The following is a 10346-nucleotide window of genomic DNA, read 5'->3' on the forward strand; positions in this document are numbered from 1 at the left end:
ATCCCAACAGTCTGATCCCATTGTATGTGGGGTTGCCATGAGTCAGGGCCAACTCTACGGCAGCTAACAACAACAACAAAGTATCCAAGCAAATTCAAACCAGAGAGCTACCAAAAGAATGACCTCAAACAAAGCTTGGGTTCTAGGAAGAACTCCATTCATCATCTAGGTCTATAACTAACCCACCCAACCACAAGAAATGCTGAAAAGATCTAGGAAGGGTCAGGTCCTCCAAGGTTCAGAGACCATTTCCAAACCCAGCGTTGGAAGAACTCCTCATAGAAACTGACCCATAGAAACACAGAGAAAGCAGAATCAAGACGACATACTATTTACAGAATATTTCCAGAGGAGGAAATGAGGTCTGAGTAGATCAGGGGACTAAGCCAACATCACACTACTGGGATTAGACCTAAGATTCTAGCAGTGAGCGTTTATTAGTTACCATGACCAAGTCTTTGGTTCTTTAGTTTTTAAACTCTGGTTTCTTTTGTTTGCCTTTACTGAAAAACAATACATGTTCATTATAGGACATTTGAAAAACATAAAAAAAATAGGAAAAAAGGAATTAACACTCACCATAACTCCATTTAAAGACCCCACTGTTAATATTTTACATTATTTACCTTCCGTATTTTTCTAATTGCTTTATCTTTTACTTTGTTGAGAAAATACTATAGGTACAATTACATATACCTTTTAACTGAATCTCACAGCATGAGTTTTCTCCATATTATTATTAATTTTTCATAAACGTTTGGCTCTCTAAGATTACTTCAGAATTAAGGTCCATGATTTATACAACCATTTCCACTATCATTGGTGATTAGGGTATTTCTTAGCTTTTACTACAACAAATGGCAATGCAGTCAAAGTCTCTGAGAAGAAACCATTTTATATTTCATAGTCTGTTGCCTTTAATATTTTCAGACAGAGAATGTCTAAGTAAAACATTTTTAGGGCTCTTTATACATGTTGCCTAAAATGCCCAAATGAAAGTTCCTTTTTGTCTGCATCCTCTTCCGAATTTGATGTTCACATTTTCCCTTAATTATAGCTAATATAGTAGCCAAAACGGTATTTTTTTTTTTTTTTGCTTTAGTTTTAATTTCTTTGATTATTGGTGCAGTAACCACGTTCCTGAATCTATTAACCAATATTAAACTTCTCTTTTTAATTGTATGTACTTGTCATCTGCCCATTCATTATCTAATGGGGATTTTTTATTGAATTGTATAAGCCTTTTTTATATTAAAGATATTCTAAATTGTCTTCTATTTTTCAGTAATATTCCTGGTTAAGTCTTGATTGCTTAACCTTGTGTTTTTTTCACATAAGAAAGTTTTCAATTTGCATATTATTAAATCAGAGAGGTCTTCCTCTCTGAAATTCTTTTGCTGGAGTTATAATTATTAAATCCTTCTCTATGCACAATTCATACAAATATTCAACAATTATTTTCATCTTCTTGTGGGATATATTACTTTTTAATGAAATGATACATTAGTTTAGAATGAAATCATATTGGTGACATAGTTCTCTCCCAACACATCCCTCCCAGTTCCCGCAAGTGGTTCCTCTCCATTTTTGTGGGCACAATTATTAACAAATGGAAGTGCTGCTTCTCTCTGAAGTATCATTCACCTATATATGCGTATACATAGAACACATCTCACTCAGCATCTTTACTCACAGTTCCCTCTCTGTAGTACCTAATCCTTCTCCAGACCCAGTTTAAGTGTCTACCTCCTGTGTAGATACTTAATGCCCAAATGAAGTAATCTATGCAGGCAAGAATACTTCAAAATTCTTCCTCATCCTCATTTACTTCTAGCTTTTCAGATTAACTTGAATGCAAAAGACTTTCATGTCTCCTTTCCTTAAGTCAGAATTTCTCAGCCTTGGTACTATTGACATTTTATACGAGGCAATGATTTGTTGGAGGACACTGTCTTGCACATAGGAGGTTTAGCAGCATCCCTAGCCTCTAATCACAACCTCAACAGGCCAGGGTACGTTCTGGCCTGTGGGTTTTTTGTTTTGTTTTGTTTTCGCCTGATTGCCCTCTCTTCTCCTCATTCTGGAGGAGGGGGGTTATTGGGATACAGGACACAGGGATGGGCCCTCTGTCCCTGACTTTTCATCAAAGACACAAAGAGAATGAAAAGGTAATTCAGTGAGTGGGAAAAGCTATTTGCAAAACACGTATCTGACTTCTAATCAGAGTATAAAAGGACTTACGCAAATATTTATTTATTTAAAAAAAGACTAACGACCCATACAAAAATGGGCAAAAAACTAGAACAGGTGCACTTCACAAAAAACTGATAAACAAAGGGCCAAAAAACAGGTCCTCAACCTCATATTTCAACTAGGAAATGCACATTAAAACTGCAGTACAATACCAGCAAACATCCACCAAGACGCTAATATGAAAAAGAAAAACAATACTTACTGGTGAAAAGGATATGGAGCAACAGAGCTGTTACATACTACTAGTACCTGTTGCCATCAAGTTGATTCCAATTCTTAGCACAGAGTAAAACTGCCCCATAGGGTTTCCAAGGATCAGCTGGTGGATTCAAATCACCCACCTTTTGGTTAAATTAGTACAACAGCAAAATTATTTGACAATATCTACTAAAGCTGAACATATGCATACTCTATGATTTAGAAATTTCACCCCTGGAGATAAAGCCAAATGAGTTATGTTCATATGTACTCCAAAACACAGACAGGCACTATTTGTTATAGCCAAAACTGTGGAAAAAACTCAAAAGTCCATCAACAGAAGAATGGATAAGTAAATTATGGTATATACTAACCTGAAACGAAACCCGTTGCCCTGGAGTCCATCTCTATAGTCCCAGTGACTCTATATGGCAGAGTAGAACTGCCCCATGGGGTTTTCAAGGAGCAGGTGATGGATTCGAACCGCCAACCTTTTGGTTAGCAGCTGAGCTCTTAAGCACTGTGCTACCAGGGCTCCAAGCCTGCAGTGGTTAAAGCAATCAGCTGCTAACTGTGGTTCAAAACAACCAGCAGCTCTGCAAGAGAAAGATGTGGCTGTCTGCTTTTGTAGAGCTCTACAGCCTTGGAAACCCTATGGGGTCGGAATCTACTCGAAGGTAGTGGGTATAGTATATGCGTACAATAAATTCCTACATCAAAATGAAAATAAATATATTACTGTGAGTGTAAATACATAAATAAATATTGTCAACATAATGTCCAAAAGATTCCAGAAGCAAGAGTATGTGCTGTATGATTTCATTTATGTAAAGTTTAAAAATATCGGAAACCACCCTTTGCACTTAGAAGTTAGTTTACAGTTACCATTGGGTGGCAAGGAGAAAAATAGCAATTTAAAAGGTACTTTAACAGGATTGCAAAAGTGTTGGCCATGTTCTGTTTCATGATCATGAAACATGATCTGTTTTATGGTGCTGGTTTTTGAGAAAATTCATCGATTTGTATATGTATAGTTTTGTGCACTTCGATGTATTTTGATAAATAATTCTTCAATAAAACATTTACTCAACAAACATAAAAATACAGGAATATTGAAAATAAAAAAAAGTTGGAGAACCATACACCACAAAAAATACTGGCAAAACTCTATTATCATCAAACAAATGGACTTTAAGGCAAAGAGCATTATCAGAGGTAATTCATATTATAAGAATGAAGCCTTCCATTCACCAGAAAGATAAAAGAATTCTACATTTTTCAATAATGAAAAAGGCACAAATGTAAATAAAGAAAAACTAATGAAACAACAAGAATAACTAGATAAATCTACACTTTTAGTGGGAGATTTTGACATACTTCTCATGGTAAATGATAGAACAAATAGACAAAAATCAGTAAAGATATGGACAATTTCAAAAACATAACTAATAATATTAGCCTAATGGGCATATATAGAACATTGCACCCAACACTTGCAGAGAACACATTCAATGCAAGCACACAAAGAAAATTTGCAAAACTTGCACATTTACTGAGCCACTCGATGGCACTGGGTTTTTTGTTTTGGGTAAAGCAAACCTCAACAAATACCAAAGGACTGAAATTATACAGACCTCATCATAACAAAATTATAACTAGAAATCCCTCCATGAATTTGGGAATTAAGAAACTCATTCAGGAATAATCTAGAAGTGAAATAATAAACAATAATGATAGTAGAAATATTTTCATCTGAATAAAAACTAACACAAAACAGTATTTACAGAAAATTTATAGCCCTACATGATAATGTTAGAAAAGGAAAAAAAGGGTTGGAAAATAATGAGCTTGATATCCTTCTTAGAACATCAGGAAAAGATGAGTAAAATCAATTTAAGGAGGATAAAAGAAAAATAAAACAGATAAAAGCAAAACATAACAAAAATAGAATAAAACATACAACAGTGAATTACAATAAAGCTAAAAGATTATCCTTTGAAAAGAAAAAAAAAATTTACACTCCTCTGCTGAAAATGATCATGTGGGGAAAATACCAATAAAAAATAAGAAGAATGAAAAAAGTGACATAACCTGTAATAATAAAGATGATATAATAATGTTATCAGATAAATTTAATATCATAATAAATAGATAAATTTCTAGAAAGCTCATCAAAACTAATTTAAAAGGAATAGAAAACCTGAATAGATCTATAATCATTAGAGAAATTGAATCAGTAACCAAAAATCTTTCCTCAAGGTACATCTAAGCCCAGATGGTTAGAACAGCAAAGTTTCTAAACAAGAAAGATAATTTCTGTATTTTAAACCCCTTTCATAGAACAGAAAATAAGAAAGATTCACAAACTCCCTTTATGAGATTAGCACAACCTTGATACCAAGAGCTGACAAGAACGTTGCAAAGGAAAGAAAAAGAAAAAATACAGCAACGGGCAGATCTCATTCATGAATATAAATGCACCAATCCCAAGTAAATATTAGCAATACAGTAACAATGATGCAAAAGAAAATATATCATGACCAGCTTGAGTTTTCTCAGGAATACAAGGTTGGTTTAACATTTTAAAATCAGTCAAAGTAAATCACCATATTAACAGAACAAGGGACAAAAACCATATAATTACATACATAATTATATATATACATATAAAACCAAAACCAAACCCTTTGACGTCGAGTCGGTTCCAACTCACAGCAACCCTATAGGACAGAGTAGAACTGTCCCACAGAGTTTCCGAGGAGCACCTGGTGGATTCAAACTGCCAGTCTTTTGGTTAGCAGCCATAGCTCTTAACCGCTATGCCACCAGGGTTTCCGTGCATGTGTATATACATATATAATTTAAGTAAACGCAAGAAAAAGCATTTGATATAATTCAACCCACATGTATTAAAAAAAAAAAAAAAAACCCTCTTAGTAAAATGGGCATAAAAGCAAATGTGCTTAATCTGATAAAAGTTATCTTTTTTCAAAAGTACAGCATGTATAATACTTAACCCTTATATTTTAAAATCTTTCCTGTGTAAACAAGGAACAAGACAGAATGCCAGCTCTCACTACAACTACTCCACATTGTAATATAGGGCACATTCAGTGGAGTAAGACAAGAAAAAGAAATGTATACAAGATATAAATATAAAGAAGAAACAAAACTGCATTTTATTCCCATGACATTTTCACATAATCATAATATCAAAAGAGTCTATAGATAAAACAATCAAATTAATCATTAGCTGTTAATGTATAAACAATATACAACGGACTTCCACTTCAAAACACCCGCAAAAGTAAATTCCAGGTAGATTAAAGCACTAATTGTGGCAGGCAAAATTATAAAACTTTAAAAGGGAATGCTGGAAAACATCTTCCTGAATGAAGGGAAGGAAGAATTTCTTTAACCAGACACAAATAAAGCACTAAGAAAAAAGGAAAGCGCTGATTAGGTCGATCTAATTAAAATTTCCAAAAAAAACATCGGGGAGATCCAGAGCAAGCTGGTGGTGTGAGCAGCAGCCCTATGTTCCCATTTCCATACACACCCACACCCACACACCCACACACACACACACACAAAACATAAACAAATGCCGGCAAATGAACTGTCAGAACTCTAGAAACCAGGTTACAGCAACTAAGCAAATGTTGAATCGAGAATCAAATTCAGTTGGCAACAAGAGTATATAATGAGGGTTTTTAACCTGTATGAGACAGCAACATAAAAAGAATAACACAGACCAAAACAAGCAAGTTAGAGAATACAAAAAAAAGTGTAATTCTATTTACATAAAGGATAAGAGCTGGCAAATTCAGAGAATATATAGTTCAGGCATACAGGCATATGTAATAAACTTATAAAAGAAAAGCAAGGGAATGATACACAATATTCAGGACAGTGGTTTCCTCTAAAGAGGCAGAAAAGGTATGTGATCGAAAACAGGCACGCGCACCGAGCTTCTACAGCATTGAACTTTATACTATCTAAGCTGAACAGTAGGACTTGGGGCATTCATTTTATTTTCGTTCTTTAAACAGCAAATATATGTTTTATACACTCCTTTGTATGTAAAGGAGCCCAGGTGTCACAGTGGTTCAAGTGCTTGGCTGCTAAATGAAAGTTTGGCGGTTCAAACCCACCAGCCGCTCCGTGAGAGAAAGGCAGGGCAGTGTGCTTCCGCAAACATTTACAGCCTTGGAAACCGTACGGGGCAGCTCCTATAGGGTGGCTATGAGTTGGAATGGACTCAGTGGCAGTGGGTTTTGTATGTAAGATATATTCACAACAAAAATAAATAAATCCAGAGATACTCAGAGCATCACCTGGGCCTTCTACAGATTTTACATATTAGTCATATGTCTGCTCTGTGGTGTGGTGTGTGGAGAACAAGAACGTTACCTCTTCCACATAACATCTGAAGACAATGATTATTACACCTGATTTTTTTTTTTTCTTGTTTCATCCATCAGAACAGGGCTCTAATTAGAAAGTGTGAACTCCAGGTCAGCGAAGGGCCACGCTCAGAGTTAGGTCTGGAGATGACACGTTCATTCAGCATCTCACCCAAGGAAAAGATAGCAGGAACTGTGCCCCCTTGGATCCCAGTCTTGGACAATCTGAATGGAGGCATCTAATACTGCTATGACTCAGGGGGCCACAGCCCATAAGGGACAGCTGGGAGGTTGGACAATTGCCCCATCTTGTCTCTAAAAAGGTGGCGTGAGATTGCATCCCAAGAGACACTTCATGTGAAAAGTCAAGACCTCCTCCTGGCTCCTGTGCCTGAGGTGCTGCCTTTGTCCTGAGCCTTCAGTCTGTGCTGCTGCTACAGTGAGGGAAGGATTCTGTGGCTCCAACCATGTCTTCTTGGTGAGCCAAAGGAGCAGCAAATCAAAACTCCTTCAAAGTAGTAGCAGGGACTGAGGGTGGCCAGCATCTCCAGGTAAGAATTGAGGCATGAGAGTAGAGTCTACCTAAGCCACAAATGTGCATACACACACATACACCATAAGGGGTCTCCCTTTTTCCTTTTCCCCCTTCTTTTCATTCCTGACTTTATGGCTCTTCTGGTCACCATGAGGGGTAGGTACCTAGCCCTGGCGGTCATCAGGTCTCTGATGGTCCAGATGAGGTCACTGTGAAGAGTGGGTCTCAAACCACACTTTCCAAGCCCCATCAATGGGCAGAACCTAGCACCTGTTCAATAACAGCAAAATTCACCCTCAGTCCACTCAGAAAAAGGTGGTTCTCAAAATCACCCTCAGGCTTCATACCAGCTCAGTACCAGTGATTTATTCCTATACATCAATTTACAGTTTACAGTTTACTACACTAGTTTATGGAGCCCTGGTGGCGTAGTGGTTAAGAGCTCAGCTGCTAACCAAAAGATCGGCAGTTCAGATCTACCAGCCGCTCCTTGGAAACCCTATGGGGCAGCTCTACTCTGTCCTATAGGGTCACTGTGAGTCGGAGTCAACTCGATGGCAATGGGCTTTTGTTTTTTGTTTGGCATATACTTTTTTATTTAATATTATAAATTGTTTTCATATTATTATTAACTTTTTATGAATATTTGGCTCTTTCAAAATTACAACACAAGTAAGGTTCATGATTTAATAACTGTTTCACTATCATTGGATGATTAGAGTATTTCTTAGCTTTTATCATTATAAATAACAATACAATCAAAGTCTCTGAAAAGACACTACTTTACATTTTTATGTTTTTCCCTGATATATGTTTTAAGAAGTGGACTGCTGTCTAGGTTATACAATCTTAGGGTTCTTTATACATGTTGCCAAAATACTCAAACAAGTGTGGCCATTGCTCAACATCCTCTCCAGTATTTTATGCTCATATTTTCTCTTTAATTACAGCTAACATGACAGCCAAAATGTTATCTATCTTCTTTAGTTTTAATTTCTTTGTTGGTAAGGAGTACCTTGTCCCTAATTCTGCTGACCAATATTTTTATTCTCTTATTAAAAATTTGTTAATGTTATCTGCCGACTATATAAAAAAAAATTGGGCTATTTTATTGAATTGCATCAGCATTTGATATATTAAAGATATTATATCCTTTCTGGAGCCCTGGTGGCACAGTGGTTAAGAGCTCCACTGCTAACCAAAAGGTCAGCAGTTTGAACCCACCAGCCACGGCTTGTAAACCCCATGTGGCAGTTCTACTCTGTCCTATAGGGTCACTATGAGTTGGAATCTACTCAACAGCAATGGATTTTGTTTGGTTTTATATCCTTCCTGCTTTGATTTGCTGATATTCCCAGTTAATTCTTCATCTCTTAACTTTATGGTCTTTTTCTGTAAATAAGTTTTCAATTCTCATTTTACCACACTAAGAGATCTCCCTTTTTGGGTCCTCTTCTGATAATGATGGGGAAAAAAAAAAGTTTTTTTTCACTATGCAGAGTCCATGTGAATAGTCAACATTTTTTTACATTCTTTTGGTGCATATTTTAATGAAATTATTTTAGAAAAAGTAAATAAAGTAGTTCTTTCTCAACAGATCCCTCCACCCTTTTTTCTGTGTGTCACACAATTATTAACGGAGAGAAATGCTGACTGTCTCTGAACTATCATCCCCTCATATACACCATGTACATTCCACTTTGGGGCTTTTACTAACACTGCCCCCTCTATATGCTGCCTTCGTCTTATCTGGGCTTCATTAAAACCCACTTCTCTACCACCTCTGCCCAGTCACGTTGGTGCACAGGGATAAGCTGAATGAGCTCTCCACCACTTTAGAACCAGTAATGCTTTGCCTATGCCTCTGTTTACTAACACATATTAAAGGTCTAAAATATTAATATTTTAATTCAGTAAACTAGGCAGGAAAGAACATTTTGGAAATTTTATTAGCTTACTAAATTCAATGTCAAGTTGTATGAAAAATACATTTCTTTCTTATTTTTTAAATTAATTATTATAACACAATCCTGTCAGTGTCCCCAAAAACCTTATCTTTTAGGCTTTCATGGTTCTAATAAGCACTAGATTATTTTTGATATGTAAGATTCAGACAATAACACTTTCTTACCACTAGGCATTTAGAGTTATTCTTCCTTCCATATGAAGCAATTTTGTTCTTTCTCCTCCTTCAAGTCTTTCATCAAATGTCACCTCTTTTTACCACCCTATAGAAAATTGCAACCCCTTCCTGCCTCATCACATCCTATCACACTTCCCTCCTTTATTTTTCCCCATAGCACTTATCTACAGATGATGTTACACATATAGTTGACCTATTTCTTTGTGAACAGTCTGATGCCTGCACTACAATGTAATCACTGCTATATTCCCTTTTCTAGAAGAGCATTTACCATGGAGTAGGTGCTCAATGGACATCAGTTGGGAAAATGAACTTCATTGTTGTTAGGTGCTGTCCAGTCAGTTCCAATTCATAGAGACCCTACATACAGCAGGACAAAACACTGCACAGTTCTGCGCCATCCTCACAATGGTTGCTGTTTGAGCCTATTACTGCAGCCACTGTGTCAATCCATCTCATGGAGTGTCCTCCTCTTTTTCGCTGACCTTATACTTTATCAAGCATGATGTCCTTCTCCAGGGACTTGTCCCTCCTGATAACATGCCCAAAGTATGTGAGATGAAGTCTCACCATCCTCGCTTCTAAGGGGCAGTCTGGTTGTACTTCTTCCAAGAAAGACTTGTTCATTTTTCTGGCAGTCCATGGTATATTCAATATTGTTCACCAAAACCATAATTCAAAGACATCAATTCTTATTTAGTCTTCCTTATTCATGGTCTGGCTTTCACATGCATACGAGGTGATTGAAAATAACATGGCTTGGGGTCAGGCGCACCTTAGTCCTCAAAGTAACATCTTTGCTTTGTAAAAG

This window comes from Elephas maximus, chromosome 9 (genome assembly GCF_024166365.1).
Source record: "Elephas maximus indicus isolate mEleMax1 chromosome 9, mEleMax1 primary haplotype, whole genome shotgun sequence".
Lineage (NCBI taxonomy): Eukaryota > Metazoa > Chordata > Mammalia > Proboscidea > Elephantidae > Elephas > Elephas maximus.